The following is a 15,188-nucleotide window of genomic DNA, read 5'->3' as shown; positions in this document are numbered from 1 at the left end:
ATAGAAGACTGCTAAGAATAACTTGCTCACATCGTTTCTGACTTTGCACATAATACTGCACATTACACAGATCGCTCCAGCATGAGGGCTGTCTGTAAACACTAGTTAGTGAGTGTGGGAAAAAAGCCTTGTTCTGTAGCTACTGGGTATTACGGACGTATTTTTATGCAGTGAGAGGACTTCATACTTTATAATCCTATTTAGGGTCTTCTTTAGCAGCAAAATTGATAATACATGTCGATTACAAACTTTATCTTCATCTAATGCTTTATTTAAATAGCCCATATTTTTTGGGTGTATAATGTTCCTTTATGTTATGTATATTTCCACTCCTCCTGTACAATGTGACAGCCATCAGCCAATCACAAATAAAGTAAAAATATTGAGATTGTAATAATAAAGTTTTTTATTATGCATTGTAAAATAACTTAATTTGCTTTTCTATCATGTAATTTGACTAAGTTGCTTGCAGCCATACATTTTAAGAAGTGAAAATTGCTTCATTGTCCTCTCTGCTACCTTAGAGATGGCAAAATAAATCGCTCAACACTTGCTTGTTTAAGAAGATTGACATGTCCTATTGTATGTACAAGAGCAGGGGACAGGATTGCACAAGCGAGCTCTTATGCAGTCTTAAATTGCGACGCATTGGTGTATTGCAAATAGGAATTGCAGGTAGATAGGTTTTTTTTGCTGAGGCGGCGGACAGAAATCAACCCGATCGAATACGATTGGGTTAAAACCCCCTGTTGTAATGGCTGATTGGCCGCGAATCTTCAGGGGGCGGCATTGCACCAACAGCTCACAAAAACTGCTGGTGCAATGATAAATCCAGAGAGCGTATGCTGTCTGCATTTATCGATGTGCAGCATCAGACTCACCACCCCAAGAGAAACAGTGCAAACTCAAGATGACACTCTGGGTTCTGTCAGACATAAAAGATTTGAACCATCTTAGAACTATACCACTCAGCCCAGACAATCTGCTGGCGGTTTAGTTAAATGCCATGGTCCTTGGAGTCAAAGGCAGCAGAGAGGTCAAGGACGATTAGTATAGAATACTCACCCCTCTCTTTTGCCATTAAGTGCTCTTTTAGTACCCATACCAGCCAAGTTTCAGTACTATGCCTTGTCATGAAACCTGATTGGAATGAGTCATAAATATTGATTGTTGACAGCCATGCTTCTAGTTTGGTTATTACAACTTTCTGGAAAGGTCCCGGTCTACAGAGAGCATTGAGTAATTTTGGTGAAGACTGGTGCAATGAGGTCCATGCATCCTATTAAAAGGCGTGTTGGACCAGAATCCAGATAGCAGGTTGTGGCATGCAGCTTTCTTCTGTTAAGTGTGATCAGTCCACGGGTCATCATTACTTCTGGGATATTACTCCTCCCCAACAGGAAGTGCAAGAGGATTCACCCAGCAGAGCTGCATATAGCTCCTCCCCTCTACGTCACTCCCAGTCATTCTCTTGCACCCAACGACTAGATAGGATGTGTGAGAGGACTATGGTGATTATACTTAGTTTTATATCTTCAATCAAAAGTTTGTTATTTTAAAATAGCACCGGAGTGTGTTATTATCTCTCTGGCAGAGTTTGAAGAAGAATCTACCAGAGTTTTTGTTATGATTTTAGCCGGAGTAGTTAAGATCATATTGCTGTTTCTCGGCCATCTGAGGAGAGGTAAACTTCAGATCAGGGGACAGCGGGCAGATGAATCTGCATAGAGGTATGTAGCAGTTTTTATTTTCTGACAATGGAATGATGAGAAAATCCTGCCATACCGATATAATGTCATGTATGTATACTTTACACTTCAGTATTCTGGGGAATGGTACTTCACTAGAATTACACTGTAAGAAATACATAAAGCTGTTTAATAACTAGAGATTATGTTTAACGTTTTTGCTGGAATGTAAAATCGTTTTCATTTGCTGAGGTACTGAGTGAATAAATGTTTGGGCACTATTTTTCCACTTGGCAGTTGCTTAATCTGTTTTCTGACAGTTTCTGTTCTCCCTCACTGCTGTGTGTGAGGGGGAGGGGCCGTTTTTTGGCGCTTTTACTATGCATCAAATATTTCAGTCAGCAACTCATTGTATTCCCTGCATGATCCGGTTCATCTCTACAGAGCTCAGGGGTCTTCAAAACTTATTTTGAGGGAGGTAATTTCTCTCAGCAGAGCTGTGAGAATTATAGTTTGACTGAGATAAAAAACGTTTATTCTGTAATTTGTTTCCTGCTTTCAGAATTTGTTATCTTTGCTAATGGGATTAAACCTTTGCTAAAGTTGTGTTGTTTACAAGGATTGAGGCTATAACTGTTTCAATTTATTAATTTTCAACTGTCATAGATCTTCTGTGCTTCTTAAAGGCACAGTACGTTTTAATATTATTCTAATTGAATTGTATTTCCAAGTTGCAAGTTTATTTGCTAGTGTGTTAAACATGTCTGATTCAGAGGATGATACCTGTGTCATTTGTTGCAATGCCAAAGTGAAATAGAAATTTATGTACTAACTGTATTGATGCTACTTTAAATAAAAATCAATCTGTACAAATTGAACAAATTTCACCAAACAACGAGGGGAGAGTTATGCCGACTAACTCGCCTCACGTGTCAGTACCTACATCTCCCGCTCAGAGGGAGGTGCGTGATATTGTAGCGCCGAGTACATCTGGGCGGCCATTACAAATCACATTACAGGATATGGCTACTGTTATGACTGAGGTTTTGGCTAAATTACCAGAACTAAGAGGTAAGCGTGATCACTCTGGGGTGAGAACAGAGTGCGCTGATAATATTAGGGCCATGTCAGACACTGCGTCACAGGTGGCAGAACATGAGGACGGAGAACTTCATTCTGTGGGTGACGGTTCTGATCCAAACAGACTGGATTCAGATATTTCAAATTTTAAATTTAAACTGGAAAACCTCCGTGTATTACTAGGGGAGGTGTTAGCGGCTCTGAATGATTGTAACACAGTTGCAATACCAGAGAAAATGTGTAGGTTAGATAAATATTTTGCGGTACCGACGAGTACTGAGGTTTTTCCTATACCTAAGAGACTTACTGAAATTGTTACTAAGGAGTGGGATAGACCCGGTGTGCCGTTCTCACCCCCTCCGATATTTAGAAAAATGTTTCCAATAGACGCCACCACAAGGGACTTATGGCAAACGGTCCCTAAGGTGGAGGGAGCAGTTTCTACCTTAGCTAAGCGTACCACTATCCCGGTGGAGGATAGCTGTGCTTTTTCAGATCCAATGGATAAAAAGTTAGAGGGTTACCTTAAGAAAATGTTTGTTCAACAAGGTTTTATATTGCAACCCCTTGCATGCATTGCGCCGATCACGGCTGCAGCGGCATTCTGGATTGAGTCTCTGGAAGAGAACATTGGTTCAGCTACTCTGGACGACATTACGGACAGGCTTAGAGTCCTTAAACTAGCTAATTCATTCATTTTGGAGGCCGTAGTACATCTTACTAAACTTACGGCGAAGAATTCAGGATTCGCCATTCAGGCACGCAGGGCGCTGTGGCTAAAATCCTGGTCAGCTGATGTTACTTCTAAGTCGAAATTGCTTAATATACCTTTCAAAGGGCAGACCTTATTCGGGCCCGGGTTGAAAGAGATTATCGCTGACATTACAGGAGGTAAAGGCCATGCCCTGCCTCAGGACAAAGCCAAAGCCAAGACTAGACAGTCTAATTTTCGTTCCTTTCGTAATTTCAAAGCAGGAGCAGCATCAACTTCCTCTGCACCAAAACAGGAAGGAGCTGTTGCTCGCTACAGACAAGGCTGGAAACCTAACCAGTCCTGGAACAAGGGCAAGCAGACTAGGAAACCTGCTGCTGCCCCTAAAACAGCATGAATTGAGGGCTCCCGATCCGGGATCGGATCTAGTGGGGGGCAGACTTTCTCTCTTCGCCCAGGCTTGGGCAAGAGATGTTCAGGATCCCTGGGCGCTAGAGATAATATCTCAGGGATACCTTCTGGACTTCAAATACTCTCCTCCAAGAGAGAGATTTCATCTGTCAAGATTGTCAACAATCCAGACAAAGAAAGAGGCGTTTCTACGCTGCGTACAAGAGCTCTTGTTAATGGGAGTAATCCATCCAGTTCCACGATCAGAACAGGGACAGGGGTTTTACTCAAATCTGTTTGTGGTTCCCAAAAAAGAGGGAACTTTCAGACCAATCCTGGACTTAAAGATCCTAAACAAATTCCTAAGAGTTCCATCGTTCAAGATGGAGACTATTCGGACAATTTTACCTATGATCCAAGAAGGTCAGTACATGACCACTGTAGATTTAAAAGATGCTTACCTTCACATACCGATTCACAAAGATCATTATCGGTACCTAAGGTTTGCCTTCCTAGACAGGCATTACCAGTTTGTGGCTCTTCCATTCGGATTGGCTACAGCTCCAAGAATCTTCACAAAGGTTCTGGGTGCTCTTCTGGCGGTACTAAGACCGCGGGGAATCTCGGTAGCTCCATACCTAGACGACATTCTGATACAAGCTTCAAGCTTTCAAACTGCCAAGTCTCATACAGAGTTAGTGCTGGCATTTCTAAGGTCACATGTATGGAAGGTGAACGAAAAGAAAAGTTCACTCGTTCCACTCACAAGAGTTCCCTTCCTGGGGACTCTTATAGATTCTGTAGAAATGAAGATTTACCTGACAGAGGACAGGCTAACAAGACTTCAAAGTGCTTGCCGCACCCTTCATTCCATTCAACACCCGTCAGTGGCTCAATGCATGGAGGTAATCGGCTTAATGGTAGCGGCAATGGACATAGTACCCTTTGCACGCTTACACCTCAGACCACTGCAACTGTGCATGCTAAGTCAGTGGAATGGGGATTACTCAGACTTATCCCCTTCTCTAAATCTGGATCAAGAGACCAGAAATTCTCTTCTATGGTGGCTTTCTCGGCCACATCTGTCCAGGGGGATGCCATTCAGCAGACCAGACTGGACAATTGTAACAACAGACGCCAGCCTTCTAGGTTGGGGTGCCGTCTGGAATTCTCTGAAGGCTCAGGGACAATGGAGTCAGGAGGAGAGTCTCCTGCCAATAAACATTCTGGAATTGAGAGCAGTTCTCAATGCCCTCCTGGCTTGGCCCCAGTTGACAACTCGGGGGTTCATCAGGTTTCAGTCGGACAACATCACGACTGTAGCTTACATCAACCATCAGGGAGGGACAAGAAGCTCCCTAGCTATGATGGAAGTATCAAAGATAATTCGCTGGGCAGAGTCTCACTCTTGCCACCTGTCAGCAATCCACATCCCGGGAGTGGAGAACTGGGAGGCGGATTTCTTAAGTCGTCAGACTTTTCATCCGGGGGAGTGGGAACTTCATCCGGAGGTCTTTGCCCAAATACTTCGACGTTGGGGCAAACCAGAGATAGATCTCATGGCGTCTCGACAGAACGCCAAGCTTCCTCGTTACGGGTCCAGATCCAGGGATCCAGGAGCAGTCCTGATAGATGCTCTGACAGCACCTTGGGACTTCAGGATGGCTTACGTGTTTCCACCCTTTCCGTTGCTTCCTCGATTGATTGCCAGAATCAAACGAGAGAGCATCAGTGATTCTAATAGCACCTGCGTGGCCACGCAGGACTTGGTATGCAGACCTGGTGGACATGTCATCCTGTCCACCTTGGTCTCTACCTCTGAAACAGGACCTTCTGATACAGGGTCCCTTCAAACATCAAAATCTAACTTCTCTGAAGCTGACTGCTTGGAAATTGAACGCTTGATTTTATCAAGACGTGGGTTTTCTGAGTCAGTTATTGATACCTTAATACAGGCTAGGAAACCTGTTACCAGAAAGATTTACCATAAGATATGGCGTAAATACCTATATTGGTGTGAATCCAAAGGTTACTCTTGGAGTAAGGTTAGGATTCCTAGGATATTGTCTTTTCTACAAGAAGGTTTAGAAAAGGGTTTATCTGCTAGTTCATTAAGGGGACAGATCTCAGCTCTGTCCATTCTGTTACACAAACGTCTGTCAGAAGTTCCTGACGTCCAGGCTTTTTGTCAGGCTTTAGCCAGGATTAAGCCTGTGTTTAAAACTGTTGCTCCACCATGGAGTTTAAACCTTGTTCTTAATGTTTTACAGGGCGTTCCGTTTGAACCCCTTCATTCCATTGATATAAAGTTGTTATCTTGGAAAGTTCTATTTTTAATGGCTATTTCCTCGGCTCGAAGAGTCTCTGAATTATCAGCCTTACATTGTGATTCTCCTTATTTGATTTTTCATTCGGATAAGGTAGTCCTGCGTACTAAACCTGGGTTCTTACCTAAGGTAGTTACTAACAGGAATATCAATCAAGAGATTGTTGTTCCTTCTTTATGCCCAAATCCTTCTTCAAAGAAGGAACGTCTACTGCACAACCTGGATGTAGTCCGTGCTCTAAAATTTTACTTACAGGCAACTAAGGAATTTCGACAAACGTCTTCTCTGTTTGTCATTTACTCTGGGCAGAGGAGAGGTCAAAAAGCTTCCGCTACCTCTCTTTCTTTTTGGCTTCGTAGCATAATTCGTTTAGCTTATGAGACTGCTGGACAGCAGCCTCCTGAAAGAATTACAGCTCATTCTACTAGAGCTGTGGCTTCCACTTGGGCCTTCAAGAATGAGGCCTCTGTTGAACAGATTTGCAAGGCTGCAACTTGGTCTTCGCTTCATACTTTTTCCAAATTTTACAAATTTGACACTTTTGCTTCATCGGAGGCTATTTTTGGGAGAAAGGTTCTTCAGGCAGTGGTTCCTTCTGTATAAAGAGCCTGCCTATCCCTCCCGTCATCCGTGTACTTTTGCTTTGGTATTGGTATCCCAGAAGTAATGATGACCCGTGGACTGATCACACTTAACAGAAGAAAACATAATTTATGCTTACCTGATAAATTCCTTTCTTCTGTAGTGTGATCAGTCCACGGCCCGCCCTGTTTTTAAGGCAGGTAAATATTTTTTAATTTATACTCCAGTCACCACTTCACCCTTGGCTTTTCCTTTCTCGTTGGTCCTTGGTCGAATGACTGGGAGTGACGTAGAGGGGAGGAGCTATATGCAGCTCTGCTGGGTGAATCCTCTTGCACTTCCTGTTGGGGAGGAGTAATATCCCAGAAGTAATGATGACCCGTGGACTGATCACACTACAGAAGAAAGGAATTTATCAGGTAAGCATAAATTATGTTTTTTTATGGTTTGTATGATGTTTTCCTCAATGTAATTAAAACTTGCCCAGTGTGATGACTTCTTAGTCCTCTGACAGTGTTAGTTGATGATGGTATGTTGGCAGTCTTATTTGCCGAAAGAAGTTCTAACTCCTCACATTTTAACTGATTAAAGGTGTAGATGGTATTAAGGCAAGTTTGAGTTCACAGTTTTTAAAGTGATTGTAAACTTTCCCCTTTTTAAAATCAGATCTTGACTTTTAGTGATATTTAAATGGCGTTTCATTCTTCAGTTGTAATGAAGTTGCGCTATAACTTTTAAATATAGATATGAAATTCAAATTCCACGTGCCCTGCCGCCCACTTCAAAAGTCAATTTTCCTGGGAACAGTTTGAATTGTTGTCCAATCAGCGCTCAAGCTACAACAAAAGGCGCCATATGGGGAGAGTGCTGATTAGACAAAAATTCAAACTGTTCGCTCACAGGAAAATTAACTTTTGAAGCGGACGGCAGAGCGTGGGGTATTCAAATTTCATATCTATATGAAAAAGTAACTTTATTACAACTGATGAATTAACATTAATCTAAAATGTCACTAAAATTCCGAATCTGATTTTACAAAGGGGAGAGTTTACCATCACTTCAAACCATGTGAAAGAGCTTGTCTGGTCTATTTTTTGTATTTGTGATTTCTTGTGAGAGGAAGTCTGACTTTTTCTGTGTTATTCATTTTTGGTAAGCATTTTTATGCTCTACCAGCTTAAGGGCACAGTGTACTGTAAAATTAGTTTCTAATGACTTTTTATACCAGCTGCAGAGTTTAAAATGTATGGGAATTGGTCCTGTAGGTACATTTTTGTAAATTAATAAGCTGTTTTTTCTAATTGAAACCACAACCCAATGAAACAGGCGGGGATTGTGGGTAGAGCAGACCTAATTAGCTTATTTGTGTAATTATTTACACAAAGTCCTCCTTATTTTGCATAGTTTACTAAGGCCAATACTTGGCGAGAAAACCGGAAAAAGAGCATTTTATTACGTCTGTCACGGCTCCCCACTGGGAGCATTATTTTATTTAAACCTTCTTGTTCATATTTTTTTTTTCTAACTAAAACTAAAATTCAGTATAGAACGGGAAACAATAGGCTATGTCATACGAGAAAATGAAGGTGAAATAGCTATTTGTAAACTATTTAATACACTCCAGTAGGTACACTGCTCCTTTTAAGTTTATACTCCACTGTTTGGGATTTCCTCAATCTCCGTTCAAGAGCACTCCCTCTCTTTTTCATCTCACTGATACTGTCAAACCATGGAGCATATTGTAGTGCAGAGGTTGACAAATCTTTTTAAAATTTAGGAGCCAGTAAGAATATTTTGTAACCACACATACTTTTAGGAGCCAGACAGTGGTATTTGTATATAGATATATGGAGAATAACTTAAAAAGTTAGGAGCTGTGGGTAATATTCTAGGAGCCAATGGCTGCCAGGCTCCTGGATTTGTCGAGTCCTGTTGTAGTGTTCTACCAGAGAGTTGATATTGTCATTGCTGTTTAATATATAGGCAATATCATGCTGAGACATGAGTATGTAAAGGGTTACACCCGTTAGTGGTTGAACACTAGTCAATGCTGCAGGAGCAGGGGTGTTTGAGTGACTAGTTATAGAGAAGTTAATAGAATAATTGTCAGACCACATAACAGGGTTTATTAGGTTTGAGCTTTTTACTTCAGTGGTGAATACAAGGTCTAGTGTCCCCCCGCTCTTATGAGTAGTAGAAGGGACGGGTTGGGTATGCATTATCAAAAGTAAGTCTTGTCCAAACTGTGCAATTAAATCCCCCAGTATAAGCCATCTGTGGTGTTCTAAAACTAATGCAGATATCAGCTCTATGAATTCATGCAAGAATTGCTTTTCATCTCCAAGTGGGCGTTTAGATCAGGAGATTTTTAAACCCCATGCCTGTTGCATTTCTGGCAGCCACATATTTAAAGGATTTTGGTTGCCCAACTGAATTCTTTTGCAGCTAGTTGTGATTACTAACTGGGCACTCTAAAAATGTTAATTATACAATTATATGTAATTAAGTACAAGTTGTCATTTATATTTAAAAGAAAAGCTTGTACATTTTGCAGTCTTCATCAAGTTTGTATGACCAAAGTTATCCTTTAATTTTTTTTCATCATTATATTTTGTTCCTTAAAGTGATATGAAACCCTAAAAAATGATTTTGTGATTTAGACAGAGCATACGATTTTGAAAAGTTTGCTTCAATTATAAAATTTGCTTAGTTGCCCATATTAATTAAAGAGATACCTAGGGTAGGCGCCTGGAGCACTACATGGTAGGAAATAGCGCTCCTGCAAATGAGGCAGAATGGTTTTTTTTTAGTGAAAACGTTTCTGCAGGTCAAGTCGGTGGTTACACTAAAGCACCAGCTCAATTGTAATATGTTGATTAACTGGAGAATAAAGCATTTTTTAAAGTTTTATAATATAATGCAGCAGTTTAAGACTGCAGAGCAAATTAAATGCAAAGAATTTTTTTTTTTTAATTGTATATTGATTAAAATTAGTTTTCTTTTGTTCTTGGTCTAACATCGCATAATTATAAGGTAAAAACATAATAATACAGAGTTGCATTGCTCACAAGAGCATCTTACATTTAGGAGTCACAGCTTTGCAGACCGGGAAAGGCTAAGGGGCGAGGCTGAAAAAGTCCCTGACAGTCATCAATCAGTGTGCAGCCGCTTTGCAATACTGCTCCCTGAGGTGTATTTTGGCCTAGGCAAACAAGGCACTTGCCTAAGGGCAGCAGATTTTTTGGGGGCAGCACTTTTTGAGTCTCACTACAAACACACACTTCACACACATCATAAATACACACACTACACACGCGCGCACACACACACTCACTACACACACACCATATATACACATACACACACACACACACATATATACATTATATATCACTGCACACACCATAAATACACCCACATACACTTGAACATGAACATTTACTTTGGAAATGCCATGAACACACACTGCACTACACACCCACACACACCATAATTAAACACACACACACACACACACACACACACATATATATATACACACATGCACACTTGAACATTTACTTTGGAAATGCCATGAAACGAAAACTCATGTTATACCCTCACCAAATAATATTATAGCCAATAACCTAGTGGGGTGGCTGCTGAATTTTGAGTGCCTAGGGCAGCACAAAACCTAAATACGCCATTGCTGCTTAATATTTGACTGTTCTCTTCAAATAGGCATTCCCTCTGGCTGCACTGTGTTAATGGGACATGAAACACAATTTTTTTTCTTTCATGATAGCGAATACAATTTTAAACAACATTCCAATTTACTTATTCTATAATTTGCTTCATTCTTTAGGTATCCTTTGTTGACGAAATGGCAATGCACATGGGTGAGCCAATAACTAGACCTCTATGCAGCCACCAATCATCAGTTTCTGAGCCTATTTAGATAGGCTTTTCAACAAAAAATACCAAGAGAATGAAGAGAAATGGACAATAGAAGTAAATTAGAAAGTTGTTTAAAATCGCATGCTCCATCTGAATCATGAAGAAAGAAAAAAAAAATGGGTTTCATATCCCTTTAACTTTGTGGAAACTCCTGATATTTTACTCCTCCCTGCTTAGAAAACATAACCAAAGTCATCTTTTACACACACATAAAAAATAATTTAAAAGATCAGACTAAGGATCACTGATTGGTATGAATTTATGCAGAGGCGTGAATTTCAAGGTGAGCTTGCAATTTTAAGCAACTTTCTGATTTACTCCTATTATAAAATTTTCTTCGTTCTCTCAGTATCTTTATTTAAAAGCAGGAATGTAAGCTTCAGAGATGGCCCATATTTGGTTCAGCACCTCGGTAGCGCTTGCTGAGTGCTGGCTACATTAGTTGCTTAAAATTGCATGCTCTATCTGAATCATGAAAGAAAAATGTGGGTTTAATATTCCTTTAACTTTACTGTCCCTAAAATAAATGCAGCAGTATCATATGAGTACTTCCTACTAATGCTTATTGGCTGATTTAACGCAAATGGTTATTGCCAAAAAATATTAATAGGTATTACTCAAATTATAGTGCTGTATTTTCAATTTAAATTTTAATTCGCTTTTACTTCATTTTTTTTCCAGCATAAAAATATAATCATGTTTAAATGCTGCACTTTTATGGATGATGGAAAATGTTTGTGTATAATATACCTAAATGAGTAAAGTATGGCAAGACCTGGTAAAGGGACATTTCCTTGCTAACTTTCATTTTGAGTGTGTGAAGGCTCAGATTCAAAATATGATCAAAGTAATTTTGGCTTATAAAATCTTTTTACGCAGTAGGTGTTCAGTGCTACAACCATGAAGACAAAGGATAGCATAATTTATTTCCTAAGATATGGAGAGTCCACAACGTCATGAATTACTAGTGGGAATATCACTCCTGCCCAGCAGGAGGAGGCAAAGATCACCACAGCAAAGCTGTTAAGTGTCACTCCCCTACCCACAACTCCCAGTCATTCTCTTTGCCTCTGTTAATGGAGAAGGTGAAGTTTTGGTGTCTGAAGAAAATTGGATTTCTTTTGCTACAAGCCAGATTTTGGGTATAGCTGTAGTCCACGTCAATCTCTTCAGTAGAGTAGTGGTGGCTTTAAAGCAGTTAGGAACTTGTAATGTGGGCCTTGCTGCGTTTTCCTAACATATTTGCTGCCCTAGTAAAGAAAGTCAGAGTAGGTTTAGGAGTGGCGTCCTTTCATACCGTGTGAGCTGTCTACCTGCTGGACAGCTGGAATTGCAGGTAAGTGCTGTTTGTCTTCTAGGTTTGGAGACTGGCACTGAAGGGGTTAATAGAAGGCCTCTTCAGTATTTCATGAGACTAAATCCTGAGTAGGGTATTGCCTTAAGGCAGGGTGCAGGCACTTGTGGGTATGTGATAGAGACAAAGGGTTAATCACCTTTATTGATGGAATAGGTTAACTTCAGGCTCCCGTGTTTTTGTGTGACAAAACGCTTCAATACTTAGTATATGTGAGAGAGCTCCTAAGAGTACACAGTGTCTATTTCTATGCATTGCATTTTTGGAAAAACGCAAGAGATGCAGAGTTTGCCTGAGAGCTGGAAACACACTATGGAGCAGTTGTATCCGACCGTCAGAGCTTAGACATTGTTTCTCTGACAGTGTTAGTTTTTTTTTCAATCGGCTTGAGCGCGCGCTTTTCTTAATGGCGTGGTTTCACTCAGCCGATCTGTGACTGACTCTTCCACTCTATGTAACAGTATGGAGCGGTGTCCGAACGGCAGCAGCTTCTCTTTTGAGCAGACTCTAGTGTTTGGAGACACCTCAGTTGATTGCTGAGGTGAAGTGGTGTAATTTATTTTCTGTGAAAAACACTACTACGGTTAAATTTAACGTTAACATTTTTCGTTTCTCTTTAGACTATTTCAGCGTCTTAAAGTGACAGTACAGTTCACCCTTATTGTTGAAATATATTTATTTTTGATCATGGAACTGGAATGAAATTGCTGCCCACTGTTCTTATGATCAATTGTTTAATCTGTCTAGAGACCCAAATTGTGGTATCAAATTTTGTACCTCATGTTTAAATAAAGAAAATATTTTTTCTCTTGTTAAGTGTGTTCAGTCCACGGGTCATCCATTACTTATGGGATATATTCTCCTTCCCAACAGGAAGTTGCAAGAGGATCACCCAAGCAGAGCTGCTATATAGCTCCTCCCCTCACATGTCATATCCAGTCATTCTCTTGCAACCCTCAACAAAGAAGGAGGTCGCGAGAGGAGCTGGAGTTTTTACTTAACTATTCTTCAATCAAAAGTTTGTTATTTTAAATGGCACCGGAGTGTGCTGTTTTTCTATCTCAGGCAGTATTTGGAAGAAGAAACTGCCTGCGTTTTTTTTTCTATGATCTTAGCAGGCGTAACTAAGATCCACTGGCTTTTCTCGACATTCTGAGGAGTGGGGTAACTTCAGAAACTGGGAATAGCATGCGGGGTCCTCCGCAAATGAGGTATGTGCAGTACATTATTTTCTGGGAATGGAATTGACTAAGAAAATACTGCTGTTACCGTATGATGTAAGTACAGCCTTAAATGCAGTAGTGGCAACTGGTATCAGGCTGATAAATGTATGCGCAGTCAAGTTATTTTCTAGGGACTAGAATTTGACTGAGAAAATACTGTTAAAACTGAAATAATACTTAAGCCTTATCTGCAGTGGTAGCGACTGGTAGCAGGCTTAGTGATAACTTTGCATGACATTGGAAAATGTTATTTTTTAATAAAACGTTTACTGGCATGTTATTCGTTTTTGTGAGGTACTTTGGTGATAAATCTCTTTGGGCATGATTTTTTTCCACATCACTGACATATATTTTCTGCATGGAAACCGTTATATCAGGGCTCCCACTGTTGTGATAGGAGTGGGAGGGACCTTGTTTTAGCGCCTTGTTGCGCAGTTATAATTCTAGCACAGTCTTCCTACTTCTTCCTCCTTGATCCAGGACGTCTCTAGAGAGCTCAGGGGTCTGCAAAATTCATTTTTGAGGGAGGTAATCAGTCACAGCAGATCTGTGACAGTGTGCTTGACTGTGATTAAAAGCGTTAAATCTTAATTGATATCCGTTTTATCTGTTTTGGGTATTGAGGGGTTAATCATCCTTTTGCTAATGGGTGAAATCCTCTGCTAATAATACGCTTCTTGTTAAGAATTGTTTAATTATATCTGTATTTTTGAAGCGCTGCAGCGTTTTTTCTATTGCTTGTAAACTTATTGAAAGTGATTTCCAAGCTTCTAGTTTCATTGCTAAGTCTGTTTAAACATGTCTGATTCAGAGGAAACTGTTTGTTCATCATGTTCAAAAGCCAATGTGGAGCCCAATAGAACGATGTGTACCAATTGTATTGATATTGCTTTGAATAAACGTCAATCTGTACCGATAGAGAAACTATCACCAGACAACGAGGGGGAAGTTATGCCGCCTAACTCTACTCACGTGTCAGTACCTGCGTCTCCCGCTCGGGAGATGCGTAGGATTGAGACGCCAAGTACATCTAGGCCCTTACAAATCACTTTACATGATATGGCTAATGTTATGAAAGAAGTATTATATAATATGCCCGAATTAAGGGGCAAGTGCGATAGCTCTGGGTTAAGGACAGAGCGCGCTGATGACACGAGAGCCATGTCTGATACTGCGTCACAATTTGCAGAACATGAGGACGGTGAGCTTCATTCTGTCGGTGACGGTTCTGACGGTTTTAAATTTAAGCTTGAGAACCTCCGTGTGTTACTAGGGGAGATATTAGCGGCTCTGAATGATTGCGACACGGTGGCAATCCCAGAGAAATTGTGTAGGTTGGATAGATACTATGCGGTACCGGTGTGTACTGACGTCTTTCCTATACCAAAAAGACTTACAGAAATTATTAGTAAGGAGTGGGATAGACCCGGTGTGCCTTTTTCCCCTCCCCCGATATTCAGAAAAATGTTTCCTATAGACGCCACCACACGAGACTTATGGCAGACGGTCCCTAAGGTGGAGGGAGCAGTTTCTACTTTAGCCAAGCGTACCACTATCCCGGTGGAGGATAGCTGTGCTTTCTCAGATCCAATGGATACAAAATTAGAGGGTTATCTTAAGAAAATGTTTGTTCAACAGGGTTTTATTTTGCAGCCTCTTGCATGCATTGCGCCTGTCACGGCTGCAACGGCATTCTGGTTTGAGTCTCTGGAAGAGGCGATTCGCACAGAGCCATTGGATGAGGCTTTGAACAAAGTTAGAACAATTAAGCAAGCTAATGCGTTTGTTTCAGATGCCGTAGTACATCTAACCAAACTTACGGCTAAAAATTCCGGATTCGCCATACAAGCGCGCAGAGCGCTCTGGCTTAAATCCTGGTCAGCGGATGTAACTTCC

The 15,188-nt window shown here is 40.7% G+C and overlaps 1 protein-coding gene across 1 annotated transcript in view; it reads left to right on the top strand.

The window, feature by feature from the left end:
* The window catches only part of BARD1 (BRCA1 associated RING domain 1), a 366,475-nt gene that overhangs the window by 43,636 nt on the left and 307,651 nt on the right, over positions 1–15,188 (top strand). The window lies entirely within an intron of this gene.

Source organism: Bombina bombina, chromosome 1, assembly GCF_027579735.1.
Source record: "Bombina bombina isolate aBomBom1 chromosome 1, aBomBom1.pri, whole genome shotgun sequence".
NCBI classification, from domain to species: domain Eukaryota; kingdom Metazoa; phylum Chordata; class Amphibia; order Anura; family Bombinatoridae; genus Bombina; species Bombina bombina.
Note: the sequence above shows the minus strand (reverse complement) of the source record. Positions and strands in the feature narration are given on the sequence as shown.